This window comes from Hylobates moloch, unplaced genomic scaffold, assembly GCF_009828535.3.
Source record: "Hylobates moloch isolate HMO894 unplaced genomic scaffold, HMol_V3 SCAFFOLD_23, whole genome shotgun sequence".
NCBI classification, from domain to species: Eukaryota; Metazoa; Chordata; class Mammalia; order Primates; family Hylobatidae; genus Hylobates; species Hylobates moloch.
The window spans coordinates 18698542-18713312 of NW_026652298.1; the positions used below are offsets into that span (position 1 = coordinate 18698542).

A 14771-nucleotide genomic window follows, 5' to 3' on the forward strand; every position below is an offset into this window, starting at 1 on the left:
CTGGCCATTAGGCTAGTTTCTCTGTAAAGTGCCTATTCTTTTGCTCATTTTTCTATTTTTCTATTGAGTGATTGAATTATATGTTTGTTTTCTTACTGATTCGTGGGGGTTATTTATACACTTTGAATATGAGTCCTTTTGGGGGATTATGTGTTGTAAATATTTTGTCCTACTGTTTGAGTTGCCTTTTCACCCTTTTAGTCACTAAATGAATAAAAGTTTTTAATTCTAATATAGCCCAATCTATCATCTTTTTTTTTTTTTTTTGAGATAGAGTTTTGCTCTTGTTGCCTAGCCTGGAATGCAATGGCATGATCTTGGCTCACCGCAAACTCTGCCTCCCAGGTTCAAGCAATTCTCCTGCCTCAGCCTCCCGAGTAGCTGGGATTACAGGTGCCCGCCATCACACCTGGCTAATTTTTTGTATTTTTAGTAGAGACCAGGTTTCACTATGTGGCCCAGGCTGGTCTCGAACTCCTGACCTCGTGATCCGCCCACCTCAGCCTTCCAAAGTGCTGGGATTACAGGCGTGAGCCACCGCGCCCCGCCTCCTATTTTTAACTTCTGAAAACCTATTTTGTTTTACATTTCAATTTAGATTGCAATCCTCTAGAATTTGTTTTAATTTAAGGAAATGGTTTATTACTTAAAGTATCTTAGCAAAATAAAAGCATCAATTTTATGCCATAATTAAATTTTTTTTAATTAACATAACATTTTGTGGTTGATTTTTTTTTTTTGGGGGGGGGAGCGGACAGAATCTTGCTCTGTCACCCAGGCTGGAGTGCAGTGGCACAATCTCGGCTCACTGCAACCTCTGCCTCCAGGGTTCAAGCGATTCTCATCTCTCAGCCTCCCAAGTAGCTGAGGGATTACAGGCACATGCCACCACACCTGGCTAATTTTTGTATTTTTAGTAGACACAGAGTTTCACTATGTTGGCCAGGCTATTCTCAAACTCCTGGCCTCAACTGATCCACCAGTCATAGCATCCCAAAGTGCTAGGATTACAGGCATGAGCCACCACCCCTGGCCATTCTGTGCTTTATCATGTACAACATGATTAAAATTCTTTTTTAAGGTATGATGTAAGAGTAGGGATCAAGATTCTTTTTTTTCTTAAAGATTTATAATTGCTTCAAAGCAGCTTATGTTTTTAAAAAACTTGTTTTCCACTTTGTCATAAGTTAAGTGATCATGCATATGTGATCAATTTCTGGACTCTCAATTCTATGCCTCTGGTTTGTTCATACACACACACACACACACACACACACACACACACACACACATATATATATATATTTTTTTTTTTGAATTGAAGTCTCACTCTGTCGCCCAGGCTGGAGTGCAGTGGCATGATCTCGGCTCACTGCAACCTCCATCTCCCCGGTTTAAGCAATTCTCTTGCCTCAGCCTCCTGGGTAGCTGGAATTACAAGCATGCACCACCATGCCCAGCTAATTTTTTTTTTTTTTTGTATTTTTACTAGAAACGGGGTTTTACCATTTTGGCCAGGCTAGTCTCAAACTCCTGACCTCAAGTGATCCGCCCACCTCAGCCTCCCAAAGTGCTGGGATTACAGGTGTGAGCCACCACACCTGGCCTCCGTATATTCTTGTAATAATGCCACACTTGTAAATCTAACATTATAATAAGCATTGTGTCTGATAGTCCTATAGCTCTGTTCTTCAAGATTGTTTTCACTATGCTTGTCCTTTACATTTCCATATGCATTTTATTTTTTTCCGCTAATAGTCATTTATATAACTTTGTTAATCTTTGTTTAGCATCAGTATCAATCTATCAGAAACACCAAGTAGCTTTATTTCCTCCTTGAAATGTTACTTCTAGCAGGCCTATTCATGTGTTTTTTTCTAAGTCTCAATTTTCTATTTAATATTTCTCAGAATAAAGAACACAGCTCATTTTAAATAAGAAGTTTATTTAAACAAGACACTTGAAGAGAAAACTATCTAGAATTCTTTTTTTTTAAGAGTAATTTATCCCTACTTAAAGACAGATTGCCCTATATGTAACCGCTACATACAAAAAAGTTATAAAATTGTCCTTGGTTTTATAATGATAAATGGAAAACATTAAAATAAATTCTTTAACTGAACAAGGTATGCCAGGATTTTTTTTCTTTTTTCTTTCTTTCTTTTTTTTTTTTTTTTTTTTTTTTTTGAGACAGAGTCTCACTCCGTCGCCAGGCTGAAGTGCAGTGGCATGATCTCAGCTCACTGCAACCTCCACCTCCTGGGTTCAAGCAATTTTCCTGCCTCAGCCTCCCAAGTAGCTGGGATTACAGGCGCCCACCACCATGCCCAGCTAATTTTTGTATTTTTAGTAAAGACAGGGTTTCAGCATATTGGCCAGGATGGTCTCGATCTCTTCACCTTGTAATCTGCCCGCCTCAGCCTCCCAAAGTGCTGAGATTACAGGCATGAGTCACCGAGCCCGGCGAAAGGATTTTTATGTTTTTTTTTTTCTTAAAATAGTGAGAGGAAAATAACTTACTGGAATATAAAGATAAGAGCTGAATGAGCATGCCACTAATGGAGAAAGGGGATATTTTCACAGAATGAGTATTTTTCCCATCCCATCTCAACTTGATGTCAATCAAAACATACCACTGGCTGTTTAGTTTTAAAAAATGCGATATTCGCTGGGCACAGTGGCTCATCCCTGTAATCCCAACACTTTGGGAGGCCGAGGCGGGCAGATTATGAGGTCAGGAGATCGAGACCATCCTGGCTAACACGGTGAAACCCCGTCTCTACTAAAAATACAAAAAATTAGCCGGGCGTGGTGGCAGGCGCCTGTAGTCCCAGCTACAAGGGAGGCTGAGGCAGGAGAATGGCGTAAACCCGGGAGGCGGAGTTTGCAGTGAGCCAAGATCGCGCCACTGCACTCCTGCCTGGGTGACAGAGCAAGACTCAGTCTCAAAAAAAAAAAAAAAAAAAAGCGATATGCTTGTGCATGTATACCAGTTACTTTATGTACAATAAAGGAACAGGCAAGGGGGAAATGAAAGAACAGAGAAAACTGTACTGTAGTAGTCAGGATGTGGTGGGTGTTGGAAACAAATTGCAGTTTTCTAATTGAGAATGTAATCTTGATCTTTAAAGAACAGAGTTCTGGCCGGGCGCGGTGGCTCACGCCTGTGATCCCAGCACTTTAGGAGGCCAAGGCGGGAGGATCACCTGATGTCAGGAGTTCGATACCAGCCTGACCAACATGGTGAAACCCCATCTCTACTCAAAATACAAAAATTAGCCGGGCATGGTGGTGGGCACCTGTAATTCCAACTACTCTGGAGGCTGAGACAGAAGAATCGCTTGAACCCGGGAGGCAGAGTTTGCGGTGAGCCGAGATCGTGCCATTGCACTCCAGCCTGGGCAACAGAGCGAGACTCTGTCTCAAAAATAAATAAACAAAGAACAGCGTTCTGGAGTAAAGAAGCAGTTTCCTTTTTCAGTACACATCTCCCATCTGCTGTTGGAATGCATCAATTGTATCTTCAACCCCCATTTCCAACTGTGCAGGTGTGTCTACTTCATTGATTGGTTGCCCGTCAAATCGGAATCTAATCTGCTTCATTGACAATCCTTGTCATTCACAATAGGCTTTCATTAGTTTACTAAATGGTGTATGCCTCTTAATCTTAAACTGTACCACAGAACCATCCTGCCCCAACACCTTCAAATTAATATGTTCCTTGTTCTCATTCTTGACTCCTTCCTTGGGCTTTTCACCGGCCATAGCAAGCACCAGTCTCCTCAGCTGCTGCTTCACTAAAGAGGCACCAAGTCCACACCGGACGGGCACACAAGCAGCCCCAGGAGCAGCAGAAGAAGGAAGCAGCAGTAGTGGACGAGGGCTCCATATGCATTTTAGAGTCAGCTTATCAACATTCACCCAACACATATTCTCATACAAAACTGCGGGGATTTTACCTTAGCTTTCATTGAATCCATATGTCAATTCAGGGGCTTTGTCATCTTTATAATTGTGCTTTCCAATCCATGAAGATGGCATATACTTCCATTTATTTAGGGTTGGTTTTGAAGTTTCGTTTTTTGGTTTTTTGTGTGTGGGTTTTTTTTTTTTTATTATTAGTTTGTTTGTTTTTGAGACAGGGTCTTGCTCTGTCACCCAGGCTGGAGTGCAGTGGCGTGATCTCAACTCACTGCAACCTCCACCTCCCAGGCAAAAGCAATCCTTCTGCTTCAGCCTTTTGAGTAGTTGGGACTACAGGTGTATGCCACCATGCACAGCTAATTTTTGTATTTTTCATAAATGGGTTTTCATCATGTTGCCCAGGCTGGTCTCAAACTGCTGGCCTCAAGCAATCTGCCTGCCTCAGCCTCCCAAAGTGATGGAATTACAGGCGTAAGCCACCATGCCTAGCCTTATTTAGGTTTTGTATAATTTTGTCTCAATAGTGGATATTTTCTAGTTATATTTTTGTTCGTCTTTTTCATTTTTATTTTAGGTTCAGGGGTACATGTGCAGGTTTTTTATATAGGTAAACTCATGTCATGGGAGTTTGATGTACAGATTATTTCATCATCCAGGTACTAGGTCTAATACCCAATAGACATTTTTTCTTATCCTCTCCCTCATTCCACCCTCCATCCTTAAGTAGGCCCCAGTGTCTGTTGTTCCCCTCTTTGTGTCTGCATCTTTTCATTTTCTTAGTGGTATCCTTTGAAGCATAAGATTTAAATTTTGATGAAGTCTAATTTACCTATTTTTTCTCTTGTTGCTTGTACTTTTGATGTTATATCTAAGAAATCATTGCCTAATCTAAGGCCACAAATATTTATACCTATGTTTTCTTCTAACAGTTTTATGGTTGGTATGGTTTGAATGTTTATGTTCCCCTAAAGTTTATTTATTGAAATCCTAATCTTCAAGATATACACACATAGTCAGCCCTCTGTATCTGTGGGTTCCACATCTGTGGATTCAACCAACCATGCATGAAAAAGGTTTGGAAAAAAATCGCCTCTGTACTGAACATGCACACTTTTTTTCTTGTCATTATTCCCTAGACAATACAGTATAACAACTATTTACAGAGCATTTACATTGTATTAGGTATTCTAAGTCATCCAGAGATGAATTAAAGTGTGAGGGAGGGTGTGCATAGGTTATATGTAAATACTATACCACTTTATATCACCGATTTAAGCATCCATGGATTTTGGTATGCATGGGAGGTCCTGGAACCAATCCTCCTGCCAACAGGTACAAAAGGACGACTGTATATGTATAAATATATGTATATGTACATGTGCATGAACACATGTACACACACACATAGATGCAATGAGTACACCAGCAGCAATGAGCGTACCAGACACTAAGACTTTGGTTTTAAATACTATTCTCCTCAAAAGGAACCAGAACTCCTTAAAGAAACGGCTGACTTCGGGGCTAAAGCAGAGAAAGCATATAATACACCTAGAACATATTGTACCATAAAGTATGGCAATTCTCAAAGGATCATGGGGATGTGTCAAAATGACACAAGAGCCAGCCAAGGGGCTCCCACTGGCTAACTCTGGGATAATTTGAGCATCAAAATAATGACATAATTATAGCAATTTCTTAAAACCCATTAAATAGGAAACTATGAGCCCATACTAATATCAATTAATAGATAAATATTCCTCAGAAGTATTGACAACATAAAATAGAAATTACAAACAAAATATATTTTTTTCCTGGATGACAGAGGGAGACTCCATCTCAAAAAATATAATAAAATAAATAAATAAAATTTTTAAAGTCAAAAAATCAATAGACAAATAAATGAGAGCAGAGGGATGGGAAAGCTTTCCCTTACAATAGAAGTTCAACGAATAAATGTGGAAGAAATAATAGAAGGAACGATTATCTTTTTTTTTTTTTTTTTGAGGCAGGGTCTCACTCTGTCACCCAAACTGGAGTGCAGTGGCGCAATCATAGCTCACTGCAACCTCCAATTCCTGGGCTTAAGCAATCCTCCCACCTCAGCTTCCCAAGTAGCTGGGACTACAAGCACATACCACTGCGACCGGCTAATTTTTGTATTTTTTGTAGAGACAGGGTTTTGCCATATTGCCCAGGCTGGTCTCAAACTCCTGAGCTCAAGTGATCTGCCCTCCTCAGCCTCCCAAAGTGCTGAGATTACAGGTGTGAGCTACCATGCCCAGCCAATGATTATCATTTGATAATCTTTACAGTAATAATCGTTTTGGTGAAAGAACAAATAAAATGGTACTTATATAAATAGGTAAAGTCAGGGCAACTTTGAGACCCCCATCTCTAAAAAAACAATTAACTTAAATAATTAGCTGAATGTGGTGTGGTGGCTGGCACCTGTAGTCCCAGCTACTTGGGAGACTGAGGCAAGATAAATCGCTTGAGCCCAGGAGTTCGAAGCTGGCCTGGATGCCAACCAGCTGGCGTCGGTGCCTGTGGTGCCTTCCAGCACCCGCCTGTCCTGGAGGAGCTGCATCTGTCCCATAATATCCTCGCCCACCTCTTAGGGGCAGCCTTCTCGGCCCTGATGGGCATGGTGCACCACCTCGACCTCTCTGAAAAGCTGGCCTGGGTGCCCATGGAGGCCTTCGTGGGGCTGCAGATCCAAGTGAACCAATCCGCCAACCCGTGAAACTAGGACTGTGCCCTCCAGCTAGTGCTCAGGCCGGTGAGGCTGGTGCCGGGCACCAGGACAGGCGTCGTGTGTGACCCCAGAACCCGACCAGACCTCGGTGGGGCAGGAGCTCCTGCTGCTGGCAGGGGAGGAAGAGCTGTGTGGGGTGGGGCAGGGCCCAGCGGAGCACCAAGGTGGCCCCTGCCGTTGGGGGGTGGCTGACCTGGTGCATTATGTGTGGCAGAACCGAGATGAAACCTGGTGCACCTTCAAGCAGCCCCTGCTGCGAGTGCACCCGGAGGACGATTCCACCCTCAGCACAGTGGTCCGATAACCAAGGGTGTTCCTGGGGCCGCCCCACACACTCCTCCTCCTGCGCCCTCTCCCTTCCTCTGACTCCCCACCTTCTCCCTTCCTCTGACCCCCTCGGGTTCCTGTGCAGCCTCACCCCAGCCCCCTAAATACCTGTCCTCTCTCCTTTCTGTCTCTCTCTCTCACACACACACACACATACACACACACACACACACACATCTCTGGTGCCTGGATTTATCTGGTGCTCCAACTTACTTAAAGAATGGGAAGGACTTTGGACAGAAAAGAGGGAGGGACCCTAGACGAAAGTTTGTGGAGGCGTCAAGGAAAATGTACAACTTGAAATGTCTGGGCAGTGGCAAAAACAGCCTCAGGGCTGGAAGAGAGGATGCAAAGAGGGACGGGGAGGTGGTGAGACCAAGCTGCAGGTGGGGTCCAAAGTCGGGGTGCGGCCAGGTTTAAAAGGACACTGTGAGCTCCGCCTCTCTTCTCCCTTTGCCTCTACTGAGAGCCTCCTCCTTGCTTCTGGCCTCTCTCTTGCCCACAGGCCCCTCTTCCTGCACTCTGTTGGAGACCTCCCATCTCGGACTCCCTGCTTCCTTCTCCAGACACTCCTTATCTCTCTGTGCCCTCCTTTACGCACTGACAGCGTTCCTGAGCTCCTTCCTGTGCGGAAAATGTGGTCTCCTCTATGACTGAGATGGGGACAGGTAACTGGAGAGAGCTGGGGGACGGGGGTAGACCCCAGAACATCACTGGAGAAATCAATAAAGTCGCCTTTATGAAGGAGGAAAAAAGGATTAAGAATAAAGTACTATGGGCGAGGCGCGGTGGCTCACACCTGTAATCCCAGCACTTTAGGAGGCTGAGGCAGGCAGATCACCTGAGGCCAGGAATTTGAGATCAGCCAGGCCAACATGGCAAAATTCCGTCTCTACTAAAAATACAAAAATTAATCAGGTTTAGGGGCATGCACCTGTAATTCCAACTACTCAGGAGGCTGAGGCAGGAGAATCGCCTGACCCGGGAGGCAGAGGTTGCAGTGAGGCGAGACTGTGCCACTGCACTCCTGCCTGGGCAACAAAGAGAGAGTCCGTCTCAAAAAATAAATAAATAAATAAAGTACTATGATCCCAAGAGGATTATGTATCAGAGCTTTTCTGGAGTTCATGTGTATAAGTTTCATTTCATTTCAATTCTGTATAAAACAAATCAAGCAAAAAAAGTCTAGAAAAGACATTGTGGGCCGGGTGCCATGGCTCATGCCTGTAATCCCAGCATTTTGGGAGGCTGAGACAGGCAGATCACCTGAAGTCGGGAGTTCAAGACCAGCCTGACCAACATGGAGAAACCCCGTCTTTACTAAAAATACAAAAAATTAGCCGGGCGTGGTGGTGCATGCCTATAATCCCAGCTACTCAGGAGGCTGAGGCAGGAGAATCACTTGAACCTGGGAGACAGAGGTTGCGGTGAGCCGAGATATCTCTATTGTACTCCAGCCTGAGCGACAAGAGCGAAACTCCATCTCATAAAAAAAGAAAGAAAGAACATACATTAGGTAGGCCAGGTGCAGTGGCTCACACCTGTAATCCCAGCACTTTGGAAGGCCGAGACTGGTGGATCACGAGGTCAGGAGATTGAGACCATCCTGGCTAACACAGTGAAACCCCATCGCTACTAAAAATACAAAAAAGTAGCCAGGCGTGGTGGCAGGCACCTGTAGTCCCAGCTACTCGGGAGGCTGAGGCAGGAGAATGGCGTGAACCCGGGAGGCGGAGCTTGCAGTAAGCCGAGATTGAGCCACTGCACTCCAGCCTGGATGACAGAGCGAGATTCTATCTCCAAAAAAAAGAAAGGAAAGGGAAGGGAAGGGACAGGATGGGAGAGGGAAGAGAGAGGGATGGAAGGAAGGAAGGAAGGAAGGAAGGAAGGAAGGAAGGAAGGAAGGAAGGAAGGAAGGAAGGAAGGAGAGAAGGAAGGAAGGAAGGAGAGAAGGAGAAAAGGAGAGAGAGAGAGAAAGAGAGAGAAAAAAGAAAGAAAATACATTAGGTAATATAATGAACACCCACTCAGTCTAAAATAAAATATTTCTAAAGACAATAGACTCCCCTCCCTACCACATTCCCAGTACAATATCTTTAATTTAGCATTTGTCATTCTCTTTTATGTGTTTATACTTTTACTACACAAGTATCTATTTCTTAACAAAAGATAGTATTGTTTGGCATGATTTTTGACTTTACAGAAATTGTATAATACTGTATATGTCCTTCCAAGCTTATTTTTCTCACTCAAGTTTTCTTTGGCGGGAAGGGGGGGTTTGCTTGTTTGCTTTCTGAAAATTCCTAAGTCTTATCACTCAAGTTTGATATTTATTTAGCTTAATACACATAATTTTAATTCACTCATTTTATCTGCTATATAGTGTTCCATGATATGAATATATAATTTTCCATTGTGTATCATACTGATGAGCATTTTTTTTTTTTTTTTCTGAGACAGAATCTCGCTCTGTCACCGAGGCTGGAGTGCAGTGGTGAGATCTCAGCTCACTGCAAGCTCCGCCTCCCAGGTTTACGCCATTCTCCTGCCTCAGCCTCCTGAGTAGCTGGGACTACAGGCACCTGCCACCACACCCAGCTAATTTTTTGTGTTTTTAGTAGAGACAGGGTTTCACCATGTTAGCCAGGACGGTCTCGATCTCCTGACCTGGTGATCCACCCACCTTGGCCTCCCAAAGTGCTGGGATTACAGGGATGAGCCACCACGCCCGGCCTTGATGAGCATTTAAATTGTTACCTCATCTATTCTATTACCATCAATGCCAAAATGAACCCTAAATCTGACTCCTTGTGTTGATTTGCAAGTACTTTTCTAGGCCAGTGGCCCTCAAATTTTAGAAAGCATCAGAATCACCTGAGAGTTTTATTAAACAATAGACTGTTGAATCCCACCCCCCGAGTTTCTAATTCATTTCTAACAAGTCCTTAAGCGATGTTGATGCTGTTGGCCTGAAGACCTCACTTTAGAACAACTGCCCTAGGATGTTTACCCTGGATTAAAATTGCTATCAAATAATTCTGCATCTTCAACTTTACTAAATGATGCCAAATTGCTCTGCAAAGGAATTTTAATGATGTGCTCTCTCAAAGTCAGTTCTCTTTCTCATATCTGAAACCACCTTTGCACAATCGTGACTGAGACAGTGAAAGAGATCTAACTTAGTCGACTTCATCTTGCTTCTAACCTCCAAGCTGTCCTTGTTCATTCCTGGGCATAAGCTGAACTAACTTTGGGAGAAACTTAGTTTATGGTTTATAGTTTGGAACAAGGACGATAACAGCCCTTTCCCAAAGCAGACCTCCTTCTTGCCTGGGGACTAGACTGCCTTTGTAGGACTAACATTAGCCACAAGATTAGAAATTATGGTTTCGGAGTCATGCAGCTGGAGGCTACAAGATTCTAAGATTCTGACCCTCCCTAAACTGCTCCTAAGATCAGTTCTGGAGATATTTTGCAGACCCTGCACTTGATGGATCAGCTGGCACCACCCAGATCAATAAACTGGCTCATCTGAACTTGTGGCCCCCACCCAGGAACTGACTCAGCTCCAGATGACAGCTTTGACTCCTTATGATTTCATCCCTGACCAATCAGCACTACTGGCTTACTGGCCTCCCCCAACCAAGTTGTCCTTAAAAACTCTGCTCTCAAATGCTCAGGAAGACAGATTTGAATTAATAATAAAACTCCAGTCTCTCACACAACCAGTTCTGCCTAAATTACTCTTTCTCTATTGCAGTTGCCCTGTCTCGAGAAATCGGCTCTGTCCAGGCAGTGGGCAAGGTCCACACCACATTTGACGTCATAACACTTCAAAAGTGTTGCCAATCCAAAGAATATGGAATTGCATTGCACTGTGGTTTCCATTTGAAGTTCCCTGTTACTAATGGGATTGAGCATCTTTTTATGTGGCTGTAGCCATTCAGGCTAAATTATACTGTCTCTTATCTGTTCATTCCTTTGCCTATTTGCTATTAGGGTGTTTGACTTTAATTTATTTCAAAAGACAAAATTACCGGCTGGGCACAGTGGCTCAGGCCTGTAATCCTAGCACTTTGGGAGGCCGAGGCAGGTGGATAACCTGAGGTCAGTTTGATACCAGGCTGGCCAACCTGGTGAAACCCTGTATCTACTAAAAATACAAAAATTAGCTGAGTGGCGTGGCAGGTGCTTATATTCCCAGCTGCTTGGAAGGCTGAGGCAGGAGAATTGCTTGAACCTGGCGGGGGCAGAGGTTACAGTGAGCCGAGATCGCACCACTTCACTCCAGCCTGGGTGACAGAGTGAAACTCCATCTCAAAACAAACCAAAAAAAAAAGACAAAATTACAACAAATTTAGTTTAAAAATCCACTTGACTTTTATTTGTGATTCTAGAATCAGGCAACGCTTCACTGTATGAAATAGTAAGGGTGTTCTGGTAGACAGAGCAGAGGAGGTTGACTTTGTAGGCCAAAAAGGGCTAAAGAAAACAGAAACAGAGACCAAAAGGTAAATTGGCCATTTCATAGTTACTTTCCTTCTAGGGTTAAAAACAGAGGGGACTAGCCAGGTGCGGTGGTTCATGCCTGTAATCCCAACACTTTGGGAGGCCAAGGTGGGTGGATCACAATGTCAGGAGATCGAGACCAACCTGGCCAACATGATGAAACCCTGTCTCTACTAAAAAAATACAAAAATTAGCTGGGCATGGTGGCGCGTGCCTATAGTCCCAGCTACTCAGGAGGCTGAGGCAGGAGAATCGCTTGAACCCGGGAGGTGGAGGTTGCAGTGAGCTGAGATCGTGCCACTGCTGCCACTGCACTCCAGCCTGGGCAACAGAGCGAGACTCAGTCTCAAAAAAAACAAAAAACAAAAAAAAACAGTGGGAACTTCCTTGTTATGCTGACTCAGGTTGACTGGAATCTCCAGTGTTTTAGAAAACTGGCCCATTTCAAAGTTTGGTTTGATTACGTGGCACTTAGCATAAGTGACTCCATTCTGGTTTGGGCTGCTGGGGCCTAGGGCAGGAGGCTATCCCAAAACAATGGCCTCCTATAAACCTTACTTAACACTTATGTAGTTATAGTTACTAAACCATCATCTTTAGAACATAATGTGGAAAGGCTGGGTGCAGTGACTCACGCCTGTAATCCCAGCACTTTGAGAGGCTGAGGTGCATGGATCACCTGAGGTCAAGAGTTCGAGACCAGCGTGGCCAACATGGTGAAACCCCGTCTTTACTAAAAATACAAAAATTAGCCATGTGTGGTGGTGCATGCCTGTAATCCCAGCTACTTGGGAGGCTGAGGCAGGAGGATTGCTTGAACCCAGGAGGCGGAGGTTGCAATGAGCCAAGATCGTGCCATTGCACTCCAGCCTGGGCTTCAGAGACAGACTGTCTCAAAAAAAAAAAAAAAAGATAAAAAGAACATAATGAGGAAAATGCACGTCTAGCACATTTTTCAGAAAATTCAAGATATACATTTATACTGAATTTACTATAATACAGAAATTTCTGTGTTCTGTTAACCTAAAAGGGCAAAGCTAAGGCAAACTTTAAATATAGAGAGTTAATTTGGACCAAGGTTGAGGACTGCAGCATGGGACATATTTCCAGCTTGCTTTGGAGAGTACTCTGGGAAACAAAGGAGAGGCTCAAACCCACATATCAGGAGGGCGCAATTACTAAAGTTGTTTGTCAGGAAGTCTTCTTGGTTTACAGAAATAACATTAGTTAGCGATCAGCTAACCAATGTTATTGTTGAACTATAGTCTAGTTCCATTGTTTAACTATAGTCTAGCGCCCCGCATAGCAAGTGGCTTCAAGAGGGGAGTGACTGCTGTTACAGTTTAAATGCCTCTCTGGGCCTGGATAATTTAGAGGCTTGCCTTCTTCAGATTAAAAGATGTTTTTTTCTTTCTCAGTTATAGTAGGAGAAAAAAGAATACAAAATTATACATGTACCACAATATACAAACTAAAATTCCAAAACACTACCCTTAGAAAAGAGACTAAAAGGAAATATACTATTATTGCATGAGCAGTTTAGAGATAGATTTCTTATTTTATGGCTTTAAATATGTATACTTTCTTCCAATTTTCTATATTTTCAGTTCTTTTATAAAATAATGCAGTTTCATATTCCATGGAGATTCAGTGCCAAGCTAATACAAAAAACAAAAATCATGTATGCAATATTACCCCAAACATCCCTTAAATTGGGCCGTCTCAGCCAGGTACGGTGGCTCATGCCTATAATCCCAGCACTTTGGGAGGCCAAGGCAGGCAGATCACCTGAGGTCAGGAGTTCTAGACCAGCCTGGACAAAATGGCGAAACCCCGTGTCTACTAAAAATACAAAATTAGCTGGTGGTGCAAGCCTGTAATCCCAGCTACTCAGGAGGCTGAGGCAGGAGAATCACTTGAACCCAGGAGGCGGAGGTTGCAGTGAGCCCAGATCGTGCTACTACACTCCAGCCTGGGCGACAGAGCCAGACTCCATCTCAAAAAAATAAAAAAATAAAAAATAAAAATTGAGCCGTCTCTCAGGAAGTCCAATAGTGATTTAATAAATGCTCAGGGTAATTTTGCAACATGGCCTATTTTTTTCCCCTATCATTGGAATTGTTGCTATTTGTTTGATTGAGCACCAGACAGAACAACAGAAAAGCAACTATCTACGTGTATTTCTTTTTAGAATCACACTTAACTCTGGTAAGATGATGTTATCAGAGGCACCCAGGAACTAGGACCAACAAACTAGGACCAAGGAAAAGCAGATTTACACATCCCATCTCATGCTCAGCCTACAGTTCACTGAGCGGAATGTTAGGTAGAATCATGCACCATTTACATTGCCACTTTCTCCCTCTCTTATTTTTGTGGAGTTGAGTTAATATGGTTGAGTTTGCATATGGTAAATTTGTATGTGATGAGACTCCTTTGTACATAATTCATTTATAATAGAAGAAAACCTCTTTTTTAGAAGGAACAGATTTCTTGAATATATAAAGATATACACACTTTCTGTTTTCATCATTCATTTACTCTTTCAGCAAGTATTGTATCTGCAATTTTTTTTTTTTTTTTTGAGATGGAGTCTCACTCTGTTGCCCAGGCTGGAGTACAGTGGTATGATTTCAGCTCACTGCAACCTCCACCTCCCAGGTTCAAGTGATTCTCCAGCCTCAGCCTCCCGAGCAGCTGGGATTAGAGGCCTGCACCACCACGCCGTGCTAATTTTGTATTTTTAGTAGAGATGGGGTTTCACCATGTTGGCCAGCCTGGTCTCAAACTCCTGACCTCCAGGGATCCGCCCGCCTCAGCCTCCCAAAGTGCTGAGATTACAGGTGTGAGCTATCACGCCCAGCAATTTTTAATAGAGGAGATAGAAGGAAGAAGTAAAATAGTCTCTATCTCTACTCTCATGGAGCATAATCAACTAATCTATCAGTAAAATAAATAAAAAACTACCCTGTGATAAAGAAGTACACAGTAGCTTAATAACATATAAAAGTAATATTTTATCTTCATTGAGGGTTTTAGAAAGGCTCCCTGAGAAAGTGATTGCTGAGCTGAGTGAGAAGTGTGGTGGATACTGTGATGTGTGGACCAGCAATGGTGCTGGAGCCAGATCATACTGCCTCATGGGTGCCAATAGTTGAATTGTTAGGAATTTTGAGACAGGTTTTAAACAACCATTATTAAATATTATGTAAAGTTACATTAAAAACACAAATCAATAATACTCAAAACTCATCAC

At 43.1% G+C, this 14771-nt stretch overlaps 2 pseudogenes; one reads left to right on the forward strand and one right to left on the reverse strand.

Moving 5' to 3' along the window:
- Positions 1 to 3461: 3461 nt before the first annotated feature.
- On the reverse strand, positions 3462 to 3765 carry LOC116462528 (small ubiquitin-related modifier 2-like; annotated as a pseudogene).
- A 1572-nt stretch (positions 3766 to 5337) lies between these two features.
- Positions 5338 to 6983, forward strand: LOC116462721 (leucine-rich repeat-containing protein 3C-like; annotated as a pseudogene).
- The last annotated feature ends 7788 nt before the right edge of the window (positions 6984 to 14771 follow it).